We start from the raw sequence: 20883 nt of genomic DNA, 5'->3' as shown, positions 1-20883 counted from the left end.
ATGGGCTCTGGGCTCTGGGTGATGGATGCTGGATGCTCGTCTCTGGGTGATGGATGCTGGGCCCTGGGCTCTGGGTGATGGGCGCTGGGCCCTGGGCTCTGGGTGATGGATGCTGGGGTCTGGGCTCTGGGTGATGGATGCTGGTTGCTCGGCTCTGGGTGATGGATGCGGGACGCTGTGCTCTGGGTGATGGATGCTGGGTCCTGGGCTCTGGGTGATGGACGCTGGGCTCTGGGTGATGGATGCTGGGCCCTGGGCTCTGGGTGATGGATGCTGGATCTTGGGCTCTGGATGATGGATGCTGGGCCCCGGGCTCTGGGTGATGGATGCCAGCCGCTGGGCTCTGGGTGATGGATGCTGGGCTCTGGGTGATGGATGCTGGGCCCTTGGCTTTGGGTGATGGATGCCAGCCGCTGGGCTCTGGGTGATGGATGCTGGGCCCTGGGCTCTGGGTGATGGATGCTCGGCTCTGGGTGATGGATGCTGGGCCCTGGATGATGGATGCCGGACGCTGGGGTCTGGGTGATGGATGCTGGGCCCTGGGCTCTGGGTGATGGATTCTGGGCCCTGGGCTCTGGGTGATGGATTCTGGGCCCTGGGCTCTGGGTGATGGATTCTGGGCCCTGGGCTCTGGGTGATGGATGCCGGATGCTGGGCTCTGTGTGATGGATGCTGGGCCCTGGGCTCTGGGTTATAGATGCTGGGCCCTGGGCTCTTGGTGATAGATGCTGGGCCCTGGGCTCTGGGTAATGGATGCTGGATGCTGGGCTCTGGGTGATGGATGCTGTGCCCTGGGCTCTGGGTGATGGATGCTGGGGTCTGGGTGATGGATGCTGGGCTCTGGGTGATGGATGCTGGGCTCTGGGTGATGGTGCCGGACGCTGGGCTCTGGGTGATGGATGCTGGGCTCTGGGCTCTGGGTGATGGATGCTGGGCTCTGGGTGATGGGTGATGGATGCTGGTCTCTGGGTGATGGATGCGGAATGCTGGGCTCTGGGTGATGGACGCTGGGCTCTGGGTGATGGATGCGGAATGCTGGGCTCTGGGTGATGGATGCTGGGCTCTGGGTGATGGATGCTGGGCCCTGGGCTCTGGGTGATGGATGCTGGGCTCTGGGTGATGGATGCTGGGATCTGGGCTCTGGGTAATGGATGCTGGGCCCTGGGCTCTGGGTGATGGATGCTGGGTGCTCGGCTCTGGGTGATGGATGCGGGACGCTGGGCTCTGGGTGATGGATTCTGGCCTCTGGGCTCTGGGTGATGGATGCTGGACGCTGGGCTCTGGGTGATGGATGCGGGATGCTGGGCTCTGGGTGATGGACGCTGGGCTCCGGGTGATGGAGGCAGGATGCTGGGCTCTGGGTGATGGATGCGGGATGCTGGGTTCTGGGGTGATGGGACCTGGGCTCCGGGTGATGGATGCTGGGGTCTGGTTGATGGATGCTGGGCTCTGGGTGATGGATGTTGGGCTCTGGGTGATGGATGCTGGGCTCTGGGTGATGGATGCTGGGCTCTGGGTGATGGATGCTGGGCCCTGGGGTCTGGGTGATGGATGCTGGGCCCTGGGCTCTGGGTGATGGATGCTGGGCCCTGGGCTCTGGGTGATGGATGCTGGGCCCTGGGCTCTGGGTGATGGATGCTGGGCCCTGGGCTCTGGGTGATGGATGCTGGGCCCTGGGCTCTGGGTGATGGATGCTGGGCCCTGGGCTCTGGGTGATGGATGCTGGGCCCTGGGCTCTGGGTGATGGATGCTGGATGCTGGGCTCTGGGTGATGGATGCCAGCCGCTGGGCTCTGGCTGATGGATGCTGGGCTCTGGGCTCTGGGTGATGGATGCTGGATGCTCGTCTCTGGGTGATGGATGCTGGACGCTGGGCTCTTGGTGATGAATGCTGGGCTCTGGGCTCTGGGTGATGGATGCCAGCCGCTGGGCTCTGGCTGATGGATGCTGGGCTCTGGGCTCTGGGTGATGGATGCTGGATGCTCGTCTCTGGGTGATGGATGCTGGACGCTGGGCTCTGGGTGCTGGATGCTGGGCCCTGGGCTCTGGGTGATGGATGCTGGGCACTGGGTTCTGGGTGATGGATGCTGGGCACTGGGCTCTGGGTGATGGATGCTGGGCCCTGGGCTCTGGGTGATGGATGCCAGCCGCTGGGCTCTGGCTGATGGATGCTGGGCTCTGGGCTCTGGGTGATGGATGCTGGATGCTCGTCTCTGGGTGATGGATGCTGGACGCTGGGCTCTGGGTGCTGGATGCTGGGCCCTGGGCTCTGGGTGATGGATGCTGGGCACTGGGTTCTGGGTGATGGATGCTGGGCACTGGGCTCTGGGTGCTGGATGCTGGGCCCTGGGCTCTGGGTGATGGATGCTGGTCGCTGGGTTCTGGGTGATGGATGCTGGGCACTGGGCTCTGGGTGATGGATGCTGGGCCCTGGGCTCTGGGTGATGGATGCTGGACGTTGGGCTCTGGGTGATGGATGCTGGGCACTGGGCTCTGGGTGATGGATGCTGGATGCTGGGCTCTGGGTGATGGACGCTGGGCTCTGGGTGATGGATGCTGGACGTTGGGCTCTGGGTGATGGATGCTGGGCACTGGGCTCTGGGTGATGGATGCTGGGCTCTGGGTGATGGACGCTGGGCTCTGGGTGATGGATGCTGGGCTCTGGGCTCTGGGTGATGGATGCTGGACGCTGGGCTCTGGGTGATGGGACCTGGGCTCTGGGTGATGGATGCTTGGCTCTGGGTGATGGATGCTGGGTCCTGGGCTCTGGGTGAAGGTGCCGGACGCTGGGCTCTGGGTGATGGATGCTTGGCTCTGGGTGATGGATGCTGGGTCCTGGGCTCTGGGTGATGGTGCCGGACGCTGGGCTCTGGGTGATGGATGCTGGGCCCTGGGCTCTGGGTGATGGATGCTGGATGCTCGGCTCTGGGTGATGGACGCTGGGCTCTGGGTGATGGATGTTGGGCCCAGGGCTCTGGGTGATGGATGCCGGACGCTGGGCTCTGGGTGATGGATGTTGGGCCCTGGGTGATGGACGCTGGATGCTGGGCTCTGGGTGATGGATGCTGGGCCCTGGGCTCTGGGTGATGGATGCTGGGCCCTGGGCTCTGGGTGATGGATGCTGGGCCCTGGGCTCTGGGTGATGGATGCTGGGCCCTGGGCTCTGGGTGATGGATGCTGGATGCTGGGGTCTGGGTGATGGATGCTGGGCCCTGGGCTCTGGGTTACAGATGCTGGGTCCTGGGCTCTGGGTGATGGATGCTGGGCTCTGGGTGATGGATGCTGGGCCCTGGGCTCTGGGTGATGGATGCTGGGCCCTGGGCTCAGGTTAATGGATTCTGGGCCCTGGGCTCTGGGTGATGGATGCTGGGCCCTGGGCTCTGGGTGATGGATGCTGGGCCCTGGGCTCTGGGTGATGGATGCTGGGCCCTGGGCTCTGGGTGATGGATTCTGGGCTCTGGGTGATGAATGCTGGATGCTGGGCTCTGGGTGATGGATGCTGGGCCCTGGGCTCTGGGTGATGGATGCTGGTTGCTCGGCTCTGGGTGATGGATGCTGGGCCCTGGGTGATGGAGGCTGGGTCCTGGGCTCTGGGTGATGGATGCTGGGCTCTGGGTGATGGATGCTGGGCCCTGAGCTCTGGGTGATGGATGGCAGACGCTGGGCTCTGGGTGAATGATGCTGGGCCCTGGGCTCTGGGTGATGGATGCTGGATCTTGGGCTCTGGGTGATGGATGCTGGGCCCCGGGCAGTGGGTGATGGATGCCAGCCGCAGGGCTCTGGGTGATGGATGCTGGGCTCTGGGTGATGGATGCTGGGCCCTGGGCTCTGGGTGATGGATGCCAGCCGCTGGGCTCTGGGTGATGGATGCTGGGCTCTGGGTGATGGATGCTGGGCCCTGGGCTCTGGGTGATGGATGCCAGCCGCTGGGCTCTGGGTGATGGATGCTGGGCCCTGGGCTCTGGGTGATGGATGCCAGCCTCTGGGCTCTGGCTGATGGATGCTGGGCTCTGGGTGATGGATGCCGGATGCTGGGGTCTGGGTGATGGATGCTGGGCCCTGGGCTCTGGGTGATGGATTCTGGGCCCTGAGCTCTGGGTGATGGATGCCGGATGCTGGGCTCTGGGTGATGGATGCTGGGCCCTGGGCTCTGGGTGATGGATGCCGGATGCTGGGCTCTGGGTTATAGATGCTGGGCCCTGGGCTCTGGGTAATGGATGCTGGATGCTGGGGTCTGGGTGATGGATGCTGGGCTCTGGGTGATGGATGCTGGGCTCTGGGTGATGGTGCTGGGCCCTGGGCTCTGGGTGATGGATGCTGGACGCTGGGCTTTGGGTGGTGGATGCTGGGCTCTGGGCTCTGGGTGATGGATGCTGGGCTCTGGGTGATGGATGCTGGGCCCTGGGCTCTGGGTGATGGATTCTGGGCTCTGGGCTCTTGGTGATGGATGCCGGATGCTGGGCTCTGGGTGATGGATGCTGGAACCTGGGCTCTGGGTGATGGATGCCGGACGCTGGGCTCTGGGTTATGGATGCTGGGCCCTGGGCTCTGGGTGATGGATGCTGGACCCTGGGCTCTGGGTGATGGATGCTGGATGCTGGGCTCTGGGTAATGGATGCTCGGCCCTGGGCTCTGGGTGATGGATGCTGGGGTCTGGGTGATGGATGCTGGGGTCTGGGTGATGGATGCTGGGGTCTGGGTGATGGATGCTGGGCTCTGGGTAATGGATGCTGGGCCCTGGGGTCTGGGTGATGGATGCTGGGGTCTGGCCTCTGGGTGATGGATGCTGGGTGCTCGGCTCTGGGTGATGGATGCGGGACGCTGGGCTCTGGGTGATGGATGCTGTGCCCTGGGCTCTGGGTGATGGATGATGGGCCCTGGGCTCTGGGTGATGGATTCTGGGCCCTGGGCTCTGGGTGATGGTGCCGGACGCTGGGCTCTGGGTGATGGATGCTGGGCCCTGGGCTCTGGGTGATGGATGCTGAGCCCTGGGCTCTGGGTGATGGATGCTGGGCTCTGGGCTCTGGGTGATGGATGCTGGATGCTGGTGTCTGGGTGATGGTTGCTGGGCCCTGGGGTCTGGGTGATGGATGCTGGTGTCTGGGCTCTGGGTGATGGATGCGGGACGCTGGGCTCTGGGTGATGGATGCTGGGCCCTGGGCTCTGGGTGATGGACGCTGTGCCCTGGGCTCTGGGTGATGGATGCTGGGCTCTGGGTGAGGGATGCTGGGCCCTGGGCTCTGGGTGATGGATGCTGGGCCCTGGGCTCTGGGTGATGGATGCTGAGCCCTGGGCTCTGGGTGATGGATGCTGGGCTCTGGGCTCTGGGTGATGGATGCTGGATGCTGGTGTCTGGGTGATGGTTGCTGGGCCCTGGGCTCTGGGTGATGGACGCTGGGCTCTGGGTGATGGACGCTGGGGTCTGGGTGATGGATGCTGGTGTCTGGGCTCTGGGTGATGGATGCGGGACACTGGGCTCTGGGTGATGGATGCTGGGCCCTGGGCTCTGGGTGATGGACGCTGTGCCCTGGGCTCTGGGTGATGGACGCTGGGCTCTGGGTGATGGATGCCTGACGCTGGGCTCTGGGCGATGGATGCTGGGCCCTGTGCTCTGGGTGATGGATGCTGGGCCCTGGGCCCTGGGTGATGGATGCTGGGCCCTGGGCTCTGGGTGATGGATGCTGGGCCCTGTGCTCTGGGTGATGGATGCCAGATGCTGGGCTCTGGGTGATGGATGCTGGGCTCTGGGTGATGGATGCTGGGCTCTGGGTGATGGTTGCTGGGCTCTGGGTGATGGATGTTGGGCCCTGGGCTCTGGGTGATGGATGCCGGACGCTGGGCTCTGGGTGATGGATGCTGGGCTCTGGGTGATGGATGCTGGGCTCTGGGTGATGGTTGCTGGGCTCTGGGTGATGGATGTTGGGCCCTGGGCTCTGGGTGATGGATGCTGTGCCCTGGGCTCTGGGTGATGGATGCCTGGACGCTGGGTTCTGGGCGATGGATGCCAGACGCTGGGCTCTGGGTGATGGATGCTGGGCCCTGGGCTCTGGGTGATGGATGCCGTATGCTGGGCTCTGGGTGATAGACGCTGGGCCCTGGGGTCTGGGTGATGGATGCTTGGCCCTGGGCTCTGGGTGATGGATGCCAGATGCTGGGCTCTGGGTGATGGATGCCAGACGCTGGGCTCTGGGTGATGGATGCTGGATGCTGGGCTCTGGGTGATGGATGCTGGATGCTGGGCTCTGGGTGATGGATGCTGGATGCTGCGCTCTGGGTGATGAATGTTGGATGCTGGGCTCTGGGTGATGGATGCTGGGCTCTGGGTGATGGATGCTGGATGCTGGGCTCTGGGTGATGGATACTGGATGCTAGGCTCTGGGTGCTGCTCTCTGGGCTCTGCTATTTGAAAACATTATCCACTTCGACCAACTTATCTCAAACCCGTTTACCCGGAGGCACTTTCTTATGAGACGAACAAAGGACAAGAGTGAATTGCTGGTTCAACCTGATTTTATTCTGGAATCTTATGATCCAAACTCTATTCGCACAACGAAATCTAAATCCTTAAATTACCTCATATTGTCTATTTGAGACTCCGATACTACCTGTACAGTTCAACTTGGTCAGGCTGCTCTGCCGGGTTCAATTCTTCGCTGAGCTCTGCTGATTCCGATGATCTTCTTTGCAAAGGTAGATTTTGCACTCCCTAACCGTTTCTTTGCTTCACTCAGGTGGAGTCTTCACTCAGGTGGAGTCTTCACTCAGGTGGAATCGTCACTGAGGTGAAGTCTTCGCTGGGGTGGAATCTTCGCTGGGGTGGAATCTTCACTGGGGTGGAGTCTTCCCTGGGGTGGAATCTTCACTGAGGTGGAGTCTTCGCTGGGATGGAGTCTTCGCTGGGGTGGAGTCTTCGCTGGGGTGGAGCCTTCGCTGAGGTGGAGTCTTCGCTGGGGTGGAATCTTCACTGGGATGGAGTCTTCGCTGGGGTGGAGTCTTCGCTGGGGTGGAATCTTCACCGGGGTGAAATCTTCACTGGGGTGGAGTCTTCGATGATGTGGAGTCTTCTCTGGGGTGGAATCTTCACTGGGATGGAGTCTTCGCTGACGTGGAGTCTTCACTGGGGTGGAATCTTCGCTGGGGTAGAATCTTCGCTGGGGTGGAATCTTCACTGGGGTGGAGTCTTCACTGGGGTGGAGTCTTCGCTGACGTGGAGTCTTCACTGGGGTGGAATCTTCGCTGGGATGGAATCTTCGCTGGGGTGGAATCTTCACTGGGGTGGAATCTTCACTGGGATCAAGTCTTCACTGACGTGGAGTCTTCACTGGGGTGGAATCTTCGCTGGGATGGAATCTTCGCTGGGGTGGAATCTTCACTGTGATGGAGTCTTCACTGGGATCAAGTCTTCACTGACGTGGAGTCTTCACTGGGGTGGAATCTTCGCTGGGATGGAATCTTCGCTGGGGTGGAATCTTCACTGTGATGGAGTCTTCGCTGATGTGGAGTCTTCATTGGGGTGGAATCTTCACGGGTGGAATCTTTACTGGGGTGGAGTCTTCGCTGACATGGAGTCTTCACTGGGGTGGAGTCTTCACTGACGTGGAGTCTTCACTGGGGTGGAATCTTCACTGCGGTGGAGTCTTCACTGACGAGGAATCTTCACTGGGGTGGAGTCTTCACTGGGGTGGAATCTTCGCTGGGGTGGAATCTTCGCTGGGGTGGAATCTTCACTGGGATCAAGTCTTCACTGACGTGGAGTCTTCACTGGGGTGGAATCTTCACTGGGATGGAATCTTCGCTGGGGTGGAATCTTCACTGTGATGGAGTCTTCGCTGATGTGGAGTCTTCATTGGGGTGGAATCTTCACTGGGGTGGAATCTTTACTGGGGTGGAGTCTTCGCTGACATGGAGTCTTCACTGGGGTGGAGTCTTCACTGACGTGGAGTCTTCACTGGGGTGGAATCTTCACTGCGGTGGAGTCTTCACTGACGAGGAATCTTCACTGGGGTGGAGTCTTCACTGGGGTGGAATCTTCGCTGGGGTGGAATCTTCGCTGGGGTGGAGTCTTCACTCAGTTGGAGTCTTCACTGATGAGGAATCTTCACTGGGGTGGTGTCTTCGCTGAGGTGGAATCTTCGCTGGGGTGGAATCTTCACTGGGGCAGAATCTTCGCTGAGGTGGAGTCTTCGCTGGGGTGGAATCTTCGCTGGGGTGGAGTCTTTGCTGGGGTGGAATCTTCGCTGGGGTGGAATCTTCACTGGGGTGGAATCTTCGCTGGGGTGGAATCTTCACTGAGGTGGAGTCTTCCCTGGGGTGGAATCTTCGCTGGGGTGGAATCTTCACTGAGGTGGAGTCTTCACTGTCTCTGTGAAGTTTGCACGTTCTCCCCGTGTCTGCGTGAGTTTTCTCCGGGTGCTCCGGTTTCCTCCCACAGCCCAAAGATGTGCAGCTTATGTGGATTGGCCACGCTAAATTGCCTCTTCGTGTCGAATATGTGAGTTATGTTAAGAGGTTATTGGGATAGGGCAGGGGAGTGGACTTGAGTGGAGGGTTGGTGCAGACTCGATGGGCCAAATGGCCTCCTTCTGCCCTGTAAGGATGCTATGATTTGACAGGGTTCGGTTCCGTTGCCTGCTGTTGTCATGTATCTTTCCTTGGGTGATCTGATTTATTGTCCTGGCGTGCTCTTCTAGCACACTAACCATGTGGCTGCTGGCCTAGATTCCAGTTAATTTCTTCTGTCCAAGGTGTGTTTAACTTTTCAGGATAAGATCCTGAGCTTATTGTCCAAATTTGCCAAATAGAGGTATTAATTGTGGTTACCCCCGCCCCGAATGCGGTTGCCAAATAGTTAAACAGTTATCACTTTCTGCAATACTTCTGTCTGGGTCTGGCTCTACCCTGATCACTCCCTGTTTCCCATTCCAATAATCTACACCACTCTGGCAGTTGGATCCCAGTTGTATCTATCACCACGGGCACCAATTTGTAATGAATATTGTCGCCCAGGACTTTGCCTGTGTGTTTTAAAACCAACCTATTTCATGGCTCCAGGGTGGCTTCAGGACAAGTGGGGAGGGGCACACTTACTGCCTGTTTCAGCCCATTCCTCATTTCGTAGGCTACGTATTCCTCCTCTATAAGTTTCCCTGCTGGGCATCTTTGGCCTAATTCCAGCCCCCTTTCTCCACCAATGGCCAAACACCCAATTTTGGTGCAGGGGATGATCCCCACCAAACATTTGTGGGTTCCCGAGTCAGATAACAATGTTCTGAGCTCCCGTTTTATTTTCGATTCACTACCCAATGATTGCTACACCCAAACATCACACTTTTACTGGGGTGAACCCATAAGATTCCACCCTCGCATTCGCCCACATCTGGTGGGACGAATCACCTATATCCTGGGCAACTCCGGGTGAGTTCTTGTCTGGTCGGTTCCTTTGAATAATACATACTTGTTATCAGGCTCACGAGGACGACCACCACAAAGCCTCTCATGTTTTTGATCACGAAAGGAAGACAATCAAGGTAACACCTATTATTATTCTTAATTAATATCTGTCTAACCCAAAATAGTCCTCCACCTGTGGAGCAGTTTGTCAAATCTTTCCGTTTTGGAATCAATTCTCCCAACTCCCTTTTCCTTTTTCCACGTCGATTTTGTCAGGTATCAATTCAGACCTGACCAGATGTTCTAAGGGTCTTTCACAAATTTTGGAGTTTGGAGCGTGTATGCAGTCAAGCATGCATGTTTAAATTGGTGCTTCTTGGGAAAATGTGGCAGCTTTTAAAGCAGCATAGCGGCACAATGGTTAGCACTGCTGCCTCACACGTCAGGGACACAGGTTCAATTTCCGACTCCGGTGACTGTGTGGACTTTAGACGTTCTCCCGTGTCTGCGTGTGTTTCCTCCAGGTGCTCCAGTTTCCTCCCACAGTCCAAAGATGTGCGGGTTAGGTGGATTGGCCATGCTAAATTGTTCCTTAGTGTTCAGGGATGTAGAGGTTAAATTACAGGATTATGGGTATAAGGTGGAGTGAATCGGTGCAGATTTGATTGGCCGAATGGCCTCCTTCTGCACTGAAATGAGCTAATGATACAAAGAGTATGGTAGCCATGGAGGTCATGTTAAAAGGCGGACATCATCCTGCAGAGTATGTGGTGTTAGTGCGGAAGACCAAAACAGTTTTGTCATGGTTGATAAGGGGGTGTGATGCTCCAGAACAGGAGCAAAATGTACTTCGCAGAGAGGTGAAATCTCATGAGGGGAAGAATACGGGCACAGCAAAAAGAAGAAGCTGGAGGCCTTGAAGAATCGCTCATGAGTTTCATTTTGGTGTTTTGGCAGAGCTGGTGGACAATGCTGGGGATGCAGCTGGCACAATAATGGACAATTACATGATGAGAAGACAACGTTTTGTTGATGGAGAATGAGGGAATGATAACCTGCGTACTCCCTTCATGAATATTTTACGAAGAAGGGATTACCTGAGGTGATGCTGCTACTTCCAGCATGGAACCAGAGAGTCGACTCTAAGAAAATGTGCCATCGAAACTGAACTTGTCTCCAAGTCCAATAGCAGGACCACAATTTGAAGGAGTAAAACCAGAGTGGTGCTCTTTCAGGATGAGAAATTTTCTTTAAACGACTCCATGAAGCGTAACTACTTTGAAGAAGAGCATTGAAGAAGGCCACAGGAGTAGTCTCTGAGTGTCAGGATGGGGACTAATATCAACCATAGCTATGGTGGGGGAGACTACAAAAAAAGCTTTATCTGGAACTTTGTGAAGACTTGGTTTGCTTGTTTTTAAAACAAAACCACTGCCATTCCCAGACATTTCCTGGGAGGAGTTAGCTGTCTACGTAAGAGGGCTCTGATTACCAAGTGCCAGGTGCGCTCCTTACTCCATGGGCAGATTACCACCAGTGTCTTTCTCTTTTTGATTATGGGTCGGGGTTTCGCTTTCTCACGTTGTGTGGAGGAGTGAACGCAAATTTGTACTGGCACCGTTTACTGAGGGAAATCGACCGAAACACATTGCTTATGTCCAGCAAGGTGAAATACCTGGCATGTGGGGCCTGTTCCATCATGGCGGCGGGGCTGATCGCGACTATTGGTGCCATAATTGGGGCTGTTTTGTTCAGCTCTAGGTGTTCGATTGTCAACCTCCAAGAGCCGTCTGGTTTCCTGATTGGCCAAATCGGGGAATTGTTGGTGGAGGTCTCCCTGCTGCAGTAGGCTGTTTATTACCTTGACTACCTCACCCTCGGCCTGTTTAGGGAAACAGTAATGTTTCTGGGGTTGCAGGTCAGGGCCTTCCAACACTGCCTCCCCTGTTATCCAACCACAGTCATGCTTCTGGCTTGTGAATGCTTGGACATGCTTCGCTAGGATTCACTGTGCTCTCAGGTCATCAGTCATTTCTATGGGCTTTATCTACAGTTCTCCCACAGTGCAAACACTGCCTGTGTATCTCCCTGCGGAAACATCTATGGGGGTCTCATCTGCCTCGACCATCTGACAAATGCAGCAGTTTGCTGGATCAAAGGACAGGTTTGCATGTATGCTTAAAGCCGGAGCCCAGGATATGCGCTGCTTCTCGGATGGAGGTCGACGAGTACGGCTGGGTGGTGGCATACTAGATCCCCTAACCTTAACTTTAATAGATAGGTCTCTGGTCCCTCCTGTAAATGTCCTGTGAATCCACTTAAAATGATCTTCTTTCTGGTGCGCCATGTTGTGTCGATGTCTCTGGATGTGTTCAGGTTAGTGCGGGAGCCCCCTGTGTACCATAGGAACTCGACAGGATGGCCTCCTACCTCGCCTTCTACCAAGGGTTACCTTACAGTATCCCATTTTGCACACATCTTGGTGAGGCCTGGCACTGTCACGCTCTGGGATCTGTGTCCACCTGGGGTAATAGGGCAGAGGGATACTCCGTCTCCCCCACTGGGGTTATCGCAGCTTGTCTCGTCGGCCCCTCTAGTGGTATGGTCGAGGGTCTCTTTTCCGGTCCCTGTTCCTGCGATTGCTGATGGAGTGCTCTGTACTCTCTGGCCAAGTGGCCTGCCCAGCCACAATTGTAACACTTCCCCAGTGGTTGATATTTAGGGTGCCCCTGGGGCTGGTCTCGACCTCTCGTTCCGGGAGGAGGAGTGTATGAGGGCAGGAGACCTCTATAATAACCCCCTCTACTTCTGTCTCCATCTTCATTGCGCCATACTGGGACAGGGCTTGGGTCTGTGTTAACTGGATTCATTTTTCCGTTTTTATTGGCCTTTGCCGTATCTATTTCCTGAACTTCCTTTTCCCAGGCTTGGCCATCCCCAAGTACCCAGGCCTCCGTGTGTGCATCATCAGCAGGGTCAAAAGTCTCTCATTGCCCTCCTACTCCCTCTGCTGGTGTGCGACATGAGAGTTTTGGTCCAAGTTGACTTGGGTTCTACCCAGTTGCCCCAAATTGGATAAAATGAATTGGGTACTGTAAATTTTTTTAAAGTGAAAAATAACATTGAAAAAAATTTTAAAACATGCTTCTCTTTATTTTCCCCATCTCTTCCCTTACACGCACCAATTCCTCCTTGAGTTTTAAATTCTCCACTTCTTTACCTCCTAACTGTTCTGCACAACTGGTTATCGCTATTGCCTCAGTTAATTTGTAATCATGCTTACCTAATAGTTTGTGCACCTCTTCCGAACATTCTGTCCTCTGCGATGTCCTTCTGACCCTGACCTGACATTGGCTTAGTATTCAACACACTTGGGCCATTTATTATTTAAATATTTCCTCACAGGGTTTCCTCCCATTCTGGGCAACTTGCCATTTTCCTCTTTTTAGGATTCATCCAAGGGGAAGGTCCAGCTGACACAAAATTCCCGCCCAGTTCCTCCAACCCAATACACACAAGAGGCGGCACAGTGGCACAGTGGTCAGCATTGCTGTCTCACAGCACTAGAGACCTGGGTTCGATTCCGACCTCAGAATGATTGCACATTCTTTCCATGTCTGCGTGGGTTTCCTCCAGGTACTCCAGTTCCCTCCCACAGTCCAAAGATGTGCAGGCTAGGTGGATTGGCAATGCTAAATTGACCCGAGGTGGGGTTAGGGGGATAGTGTGGGGGATTGGGCCTAGTTAGGGTGCTCTTTCAGAGGGTCAGTGCAGATTCAATGGGCCGAATGGTCTCCTTCTGCACTGTAGGGATTCTATGGTTCCATGCCGAGCACCGCTCAGGGCTGACTTGCAGAGTCTTACTCCTTGACTATGGATCAAGACTGTCTGGGAGGCTGGCATTGATCTGTCTCATGACTAGCCGCTCGAAGCGTTTCATGATAACAGACGTCAGGGCCACTGATCAGTAGTCGTTGAGGCAGGCTACCTTGTCCTTCTTTGGTACTGGTATTATGGTAGTCTTCTTGAAGGAGGTGGGTACCTCAGAGCGGGGGAGTGAGGTGGTGAAGATGTCTGCGAATACACTCGCCAGCTGGTCTGCGCAGGCTCTCAGTGCCCGCCCAGGGACTCTGTTGGGGTCCGTCACTTTCCGTGGGTTCACTTTCAAGAAGCCTTGCTGTGTCGCCTGCGATCTCATGTCAGCCCTGCCATAGACGTCGTGGGTTAGTGTCGTTAGCCTGGTACTCTAGTTTGATGCGGTATTGTCTTTTTGCATCCCTGATGGCTTTCTGTACGTCGTACATGGATTTCTTATATAGGTCAGGGCCATCAGACTTGAACGCCTCCATCCGGGACTTCAGCAGGGAGTGAACCCTTTGGTTGAGCCAGGGTTTCTGATTGGGGAATACCCGTATTGTCTTCACAGCGCCAGGGTCCCAGGTTCGATTCCTTGCTGGGTCACTGTCTGTGCGGAGTCTGCACGTTCTCCCCGTGTCTGCGTGGGTTTCCTCCGGGTGCTCCGGTTTCCTCCCACAGTCCAAAGACGTGCAGGTTTGGTGGATTGGTCATGATAAATTGCCCTTAGTACCAAAAAGGCTAGGAGAGGTTATTGGGTTACGGGGATAGGGTGGAAGTGAGGGCTTAAGTTGGTCACTGCAGACTTGATGGGCCGAATGGCCTCCTTCTGCACTGTATGTTCTATGTTCTAACACACTGCTGAAGTCTGTGACGGTGGTTGCATACTCGTCCAGGTTAGCTACCACGGCCTTGAATATGGACCAATCCACGGTCTCCAAGCAGTCACGGAGGATGTTCTCAGATGCCTCGGACCACCACTGCATGGTTTTCTTGACTGGCTCAGTACGCTTGAGTTGCTATTTGTAAGCTGGAAGTCGGAGTACCGACTTGTGGTGGGATTTGCCAAAGTGTGGTCGGGGAATGGAGCGGTAGGCTCCTTTGATGCTCGTGTAGCAGTGCTCCAGGGTGTTTGCACCTCTGATGGGGCAGGAGATATGTTGATGGAGTTTGGGTGGAACTTGCCTGAGGTTGACCTGGTTGAAGTCTCCAGCCACAATTGTCAGGGCTTCAGAGTGATTTGTTTCTTGGTTGTTGATGGTGGAATGTAGTTCGTCAAGTGCTTTCTTCACTTCTGCCTGGGGTGGGGTGTAGACTGCTGTGATGAGTACACAGGTGAAGTCGTGTGGGAGGTGGAAGTGCCGACACTTCATGGTCAGGAATTCTAGATCTGGGGAGCAGTGGCACGCTAAGGACACCACATCCGAACAACAGGAGGTGTTGATGAGGAGGCAAACACCCCCGAGTTGCCTGACGCCATCATGCGGTCCATCCGGTGGATCGAGAAGCCTTCGGGTTGGATGGCGCAGTCCGGTGTGATCAGAGTGAGCCGTGTCTTGGTGAAGCAGAGCACACAGCAGTTTCTCACTTCCCTCTGGGAGGTAAATCTAGCGTAGAGGTCATCCAGCTTGTTCTCAATCGCTGGGACGTTTGCTGGGGAGAGGAGTCTTGAAGCCACATAATTTAAATTTCACCTTCAGGCCGGCATGTTTTCCCCGCTTCCTGGGTCGGCGGCTGCTCTTGGATGGCAGGGCTGGCTTTGCATAAGGTAATACTGTGGTTTAACTGAGACTCAGAACTTGGTCAGGCTGCTCTGCCGGGTATGACTCTTCACTGTACTCTGCCCACTCCGATGACCTTGCTTCTGAACTCAGGGTCTTCGCAAAGGTTGGTCTCGCACGCCTTCTCTGGTCATCGCCATGTCTTCTCTTCACTGGGGTGGTCTTCGTTCGGGGTGGCCTCCAGGTGTCCTAACAGACACTCTCTTTCATGCTCTTCTGGAAGGTTTTCTGGCTTCCTACCAATGAGGTTCTGGGCGGGTGGGGGGTCCATTCTCAGGTGTACAGAGCGCTAGTAGCCCTTTCCATATATGGTGTTGAGGCACCATTGAGTCTGAGCGATACTGGACCTGAGGTGCCTGCGCGTCTGGCTGATACTAGTCAGTACACAAAATACTGTCCTTATTGGTCAGGGTCGAGCACTTCCAGTTCCAAACTCCAGGGCAAGTTCAGACTTGCTCTTGTTTGCCTCTGATCAGTGTCTCTGTTTATTAAGCCTGTCCAAATTTCCCAGAGCTGTTTAATTTAGATTGTCCAATTCTATACCTGGCCTCGCTTTTCAGGCTGTTGACCATTTTGTCACAGTGGACTCTGGCCGCTGGGCTCTGCCCGCAGGAAAAAGGGCTCTGGGCACTGGGCTCTGGGTGCTGGGCTCTGGGTGCTGGGCTCTGGGTGCTGGGCTCTGGGTTCTGAGCACTCAGTAAACTTTACGCAGGTGAGGGAGACACATCCTGAGTGAGATACATCCAGAGTGGGAATTGGAACTTGGTAATTTGGTGCAGTGAGGTAATCAGGAAAGGTAAGTGGTAAGACTTACTCTAAGTCTAATTCTGCTGTTTTTCAGTTAAAAGTGCAGTGTGTAGCTTAGTGTCTGATTGGCTGAAGCTGCCCCCACCCTAATTGCTGAGAGGCAGTTATCTGTCAGTCACCTGAGGCCTGTTTAGTGGCACAAGGGTGTACATTGTATTCTTCTGTTTGAAGCTTAAGTAGTGTGAGTCACCCTGGTTAGCTGAGTTCTGTATAAAAGACAGACAGAAAGCGCACTCAGTAAGCTTTGCGCAGGTCAAGGAGACACAGCCTGAGTGAGTGAGACACATCCAGAGTGGGAATTCGAACTTGGTAATTTGGTGCAGTGAGGTAATTCGGTGCAGAGTGGGAGAAGTTGCTTTTTCCCTACCGTTTTGTTTCCTTTCTTTTGGCCTGTAACTGTTAATCTGCAGGGAGAGAACCAGAGAGCATCCTGGGAAGGTAAGTGATTCTTATTTCCTTTTCAAATTGTGTGTGGGGGGGGAACTGTAAGTGACATCACAGTAAAGCTGTCACCTGATTGGCTGGTTGGGAATCTGTTAAATTTGAAAAAAAATTAATATTACAATAAAAATCTAATTGATTAACTAGATAGTGGAGTAACTATACCTGAGGGCAGTGATCGGTATTTAGCATTTAATTTTACAGTAAAAATCATCTAGCGTCAGGGCCATATAGTTAATGGAACTCAATCTAACAATAATTCAAGTGTTTATTTTAAATTATTTAATTAGTGCTTGAATGTCACTCAGTGGGGTGCAGTGCTCCAACTGTGAGATCTGGCAGATCTGTGACACTTCCAGCGTTCCGGTCGACTACATTTGCAGCAAATGTAACCAATGGCAGCTCCTCACAGACCGCATGGTTCAGTTGGAGCAGCAATTGGGTGCACTTAGGAGCATGCAGGTGGCGGAAAGCATCATAGATAGCAGTTATATAAATGTGGTCACACCCAAGGTGCAGGCAGAGAGATGGGTGACCACCAGAAGGGGCAGGCAGTCAGTGCAGGAATCCCCTGTGGTTGTCCCCCTCTCGAACAATACCGCTTTGGATGCTGTTGGGGGGAATAGCCTATTAGGGGAAAACAGCAGCTGGGGGGAATAGCCTATTAGGGGAAAACAGCAGCAGCCAGACCAGTGGCACCACGTGCTCTGATTTTCAGCAGGAGAATCAAAGCGCAGAAGAGCAATAGTCATAGGGGACTCTACAGTCAGAGGCACAGATAGGCGCTTCTGTGGACGTGAAAGAGACTCAAGGATGGTATGTTGCCTCCCTGGTGCCAGGGTCCAGGTTGTCTCAGAATGGGTCGCGGGCATCCTGAAGGGGGAGGGCAAACAGGCAGAGGTCCTTGTACATATTGGCACTAACGACATAGGCAGGAAGGGACATGAGGTCCTGCAGCAGGAGTTCAGGGACCTAGGTAGAAAATTAAAAGACAGGGTTGTAATCTCGGGATTACTCCCTGTGCCACGTGCCAGTGAGGCTAGAAATAGGAAGATAGAGCAGCTAAACACGTGGCTAAACAGCTGGTGTAGGAGGGTTTCTGTTATCTGGACCACTGGGAGCTCTTCCGGGGCAGGTGTGACCTGTATAAGAAGGACGGGTTGCATCTAAACTGGAGAGGCATAAATATCCTGGCTGCGAGGTTTGCTAGTGTCACACGGGAGGGTTTAAACGAGAATGGCAGGGGGTGAGTACTGGAGCAATAGGTCAGAAGGTGAAAACATTGAAGGAGAACTAGGGAATAGGGCCAGTGTGGCTGAGGAAGAGCAGACAGGGAGGTGTTGCTGAAAACAGCGGGTCTGGTGGCCTGAAGTGCATATGTTTTAATGCAAGAAGTATTACGGGTAAGGCAGATGAACTTAGGGCTTGGATTAGTACTTGGAACTATGATGTTGTTGCCATTACAGAGACCTGGTTGAGGGAAGGACAGGATTGGCAGCTAAACGTTCCAGGATTTAGATGTTTCAGGCGGGATAGAGGGGGATGTAAAAGGGGTGGTGGAGTTGCACTACTGGTTCGGGAGAATATCACAGCTGTACTACGGGAGGACACCTCAGAGGGCAGCGAGGCTATATGGGTAGAGATCAGGAATAAGAAGGGTGCAGTCACAATGTTGGGGGTTTACTACAGGCCTCCCAACAGCCAGCGGGAGATAGAGGAGCAGATAGGTAGACAGATCTTGGAAACAAGTAAAAGCAACAGGGTTGTTGTGATGGGAGACTTCAACATCCCCAATATTGACTGGGACTCACTTAGTGCTAGGGGCTTGGACAGGGCAGAGTTTGTAAGGAGCATCCAGGAGGGCTTCTTAAATCAATATGTAGATAGTCTAACTAGGGAAGGGGCTGTACTGGACCTGGTATTGGGGAATGAGCCCGACCAGGTGGTAGACGTTTCAGTGGGAAGCATTTCGGGAACTGTGACCACAATTCAGTAAGTTTTAAAGTGCTGGTGGACAAAGATAAGAGTGGTCCTAGGATGAATGTGCTAAATTGGGGGAAGGCTAATTATAACAATATTAGGCGGGAACTGAAGAACCTAGATTGGGGGCGGATGTTTGAGGGTAAATCAACATCTGACATGTGGGAGGCTTTCAAATGTCAGTTGAAAGGAATTCAGGACCGGCATGTTCCTGTGCGGAAGAAGGATAAATAAGGCAAATTTCGGGAACCTTGGATAACGAGAGATATTATAGGCCTCGTCAAAAAGAAAAAGGAGGCATTTGTCAGGGCTAGAAGGCTGGGAACAGACGAAGCCTGTGTGGAATATAAGGAAAGTAGGACGGAACTTAAGCAAGGAGTCAGGAGGACTAAAAGGGGTCACGAAAAATAATTGGCAAATAGGGTGAAGGAAAATCCAAGGCTTTTTACACGTACATAAAAAGCAAGAGGGTAGCCAAGGAAAGGGTTGGCCCCTGAAGGACAGGCAAGGGAATCTATGTGTGGAGCCAGAGGACATGGGCAAGGTACTAAATGAATACTTTGCATCAGTATTCACCAAAGAGAAGGAATTGGTGGATGTTGAGTCTGGAGAAGGGTGTGTAGATAGCCTGGGTCACATTGAGATCCAAAAAGACGAGGTGTTGGGCGTCTTGAAAAATATTAAGGTAGATAAGTCCCCAGGGCCTGATGGGATCTACCCCAGAATACCGAAGGAGGCTGGAGAGGAAATTGCTGAGGAAATCTTTGGATCCTCACTGTCTTCAGGTGGACGGAGGATGGGAGAATACCCAGTGTTGTTCCTCTGTTTAAGAAGGTGTTGCTATATTTACTTGCCATAAATATGGCAGTCAATAAGATTGCCTTTCTTAATATGGATATGAATATGATATGCTTTCAGAGTTGCCAGGTATCAAATGATACCGCCACAAGGTTCAACCGGGTATCGATCAAAGAGCCAAACAACCAGTTAGTTAGTTCAAGATCAATGATACTTTATTTACACACAAGATTAACTTATACATGCAACATAAACACTATGAGCTAAATGACACCTATCACTATGACAACCTGTACTTAACTTCAGGCACCCGGCTTAGGTCAGGGGAATAGTGGCCTTTGTTCGAATCTGGATCTGCTGGGTCTGGAGATGTAACTGCGGTTTAGCTGGGCTCATCCGCCTGGTAGCGAGCGTTGAACTTGGACTTGCTTCTGGTTGTGGTGCTGCAGTTGGAGATGGACGTTGCCGGAGCACCAGGTCCAAAAGAGGCCGAACACATGGCAGTGGACTCTGAGGTGGTGTCGTAGCCGCAGGACTGCGCTAGTATGCGGAGGTGCGTCAGGAAGGACTGAAAGAGCTCATCCTTACCTTGCAGGTGCTGTTGAAAGACATACCTCTCAAAGCTTTCGTTGACCTCAACGTTGAAGTGCTTGTCGAGCTTGAGGAGGACCGTGTCATACTTAGCTTTGTCCTCGCCTCCCGCGAACACCAAGGAGTTGTATACATCGATGGCGTGCTGACCTGCGTTAGTGAGGAGCATGGCAATCTTTGTTTCGTCCGAGGCGCCCTGGTTTTCATTGGCTTGCATGAAGAGTTCAAAGCGCTGCTTGAAGAGCTTCCAATTTGTGCCCGGGTTCCCAGCGACTTGCAACGGCTGCGGTTTGTTGCGGGTGTCCATGGCTCAGGATGGCGGATTTGCCGGTAGGTATCGATTCACTCCTGGTATCATGAAGTGTTGGGTGCTTTGAGGTACAGACGAACCAACACGGTTGCGATTGGTACAACGCTGTTTTATTCCATTTAACTACTTATACATCAGACTTGGTACTCAGCACGTTGTGACTGTGTGAGTGTCTTGCTATGAGGTCCTGGCCCTGTGCCGTCTCCAGATGGACTGCCTAGAAAGTGTCGTGTTTCTTGTTTTATACTGTGTCTGCTCTTGTCTGTGATTGGCTGTCGTGTTATGTGTGCTAATTGGTCCGTTGGCCTGTCTATCATTATGTATGTGTTATGATGTATGTTTGAATATCATGACAGTTGGGTTGGATTTATCCTGCTTTTTGTGTCCAGGATATATGTGGGCAATTTTCCACATTGCCAGGTAGAAGCCATTGTTGCAGCTATACTGGAACAGCTTGGCTAGGTCGCACGGCAAGTTCTGGAGCACAAGTCTTCAGTACTATTGCTGGAATATTGTAAAGGCCTTTGCAGTATCCAGTGTCTTCAGCCATTTCTTTGTATCACGTGGAGTGAATCGTATTGGCTGAAGACTGACATCAGTAATGGTGGGGACCTCCAGAGGAGACCGAGATGGATCATCCACTCGGTACTTCTGGTTGAAGATTGTTGCGAATGCCTCAGCCTTGTCTTCTGCACAGATGTGCTGATCTCCTCCATCATTGAGGATGGGGATATTTGTGGGGCTTCCTCCTCCAGTGAGTCGGTTATGACTGACTGTGGCAGGACTGCAGAGCTTAGATCTGATGCGTCGGTTGTGGAATCTCTTAGCTCTGTCTATTACTTGCTGCTTATGCTATTTGGCACACAAGTAATCCTGTGTTGTAGCGACACCAGGTTCACACTTCATTTTTCATTGTGCCTGGTGTATCTCC

General features: G+C 53.8%; 1 protein-coding gene across 1 annotated transcript in view; it reads left to right on the top strand.

The window, feature by feature from the left end:
* The window catches only part of LOC140398329 (parathyroid hormone/parathyroid hormone-related peptide receptor-like), a 275848-nt gene that overhangs the window by 233487 nt on the left and 21478 nt on the right, over positions 1 to 20883 (top strand). The gene's annotated exons all lie outside the window — the stretch shown is intronic.

The sequence above is a fragment of the Scyliorhinus torazame genome, chromosome 21, assembly GCF_047496885.1.
Source record: "Scyliorhinus torazame isolate Kashiwa2021f chromosome 21, sScyTor2.1, whole genome shotgun sequence".
Taxonomy (NCBI): Eukaryota; Metazoa; Chordata; class Chondrichthyes; order Carcharhiniformes; family Scyliorhinidae; genus Scyliorhinus; species Scyliorhinus torazame.
The sequence above is the reverse complement of the archived record's forward strand: the minus strand, read 5'-3'. Positions and strand labels throughout refer to the sequence as shown.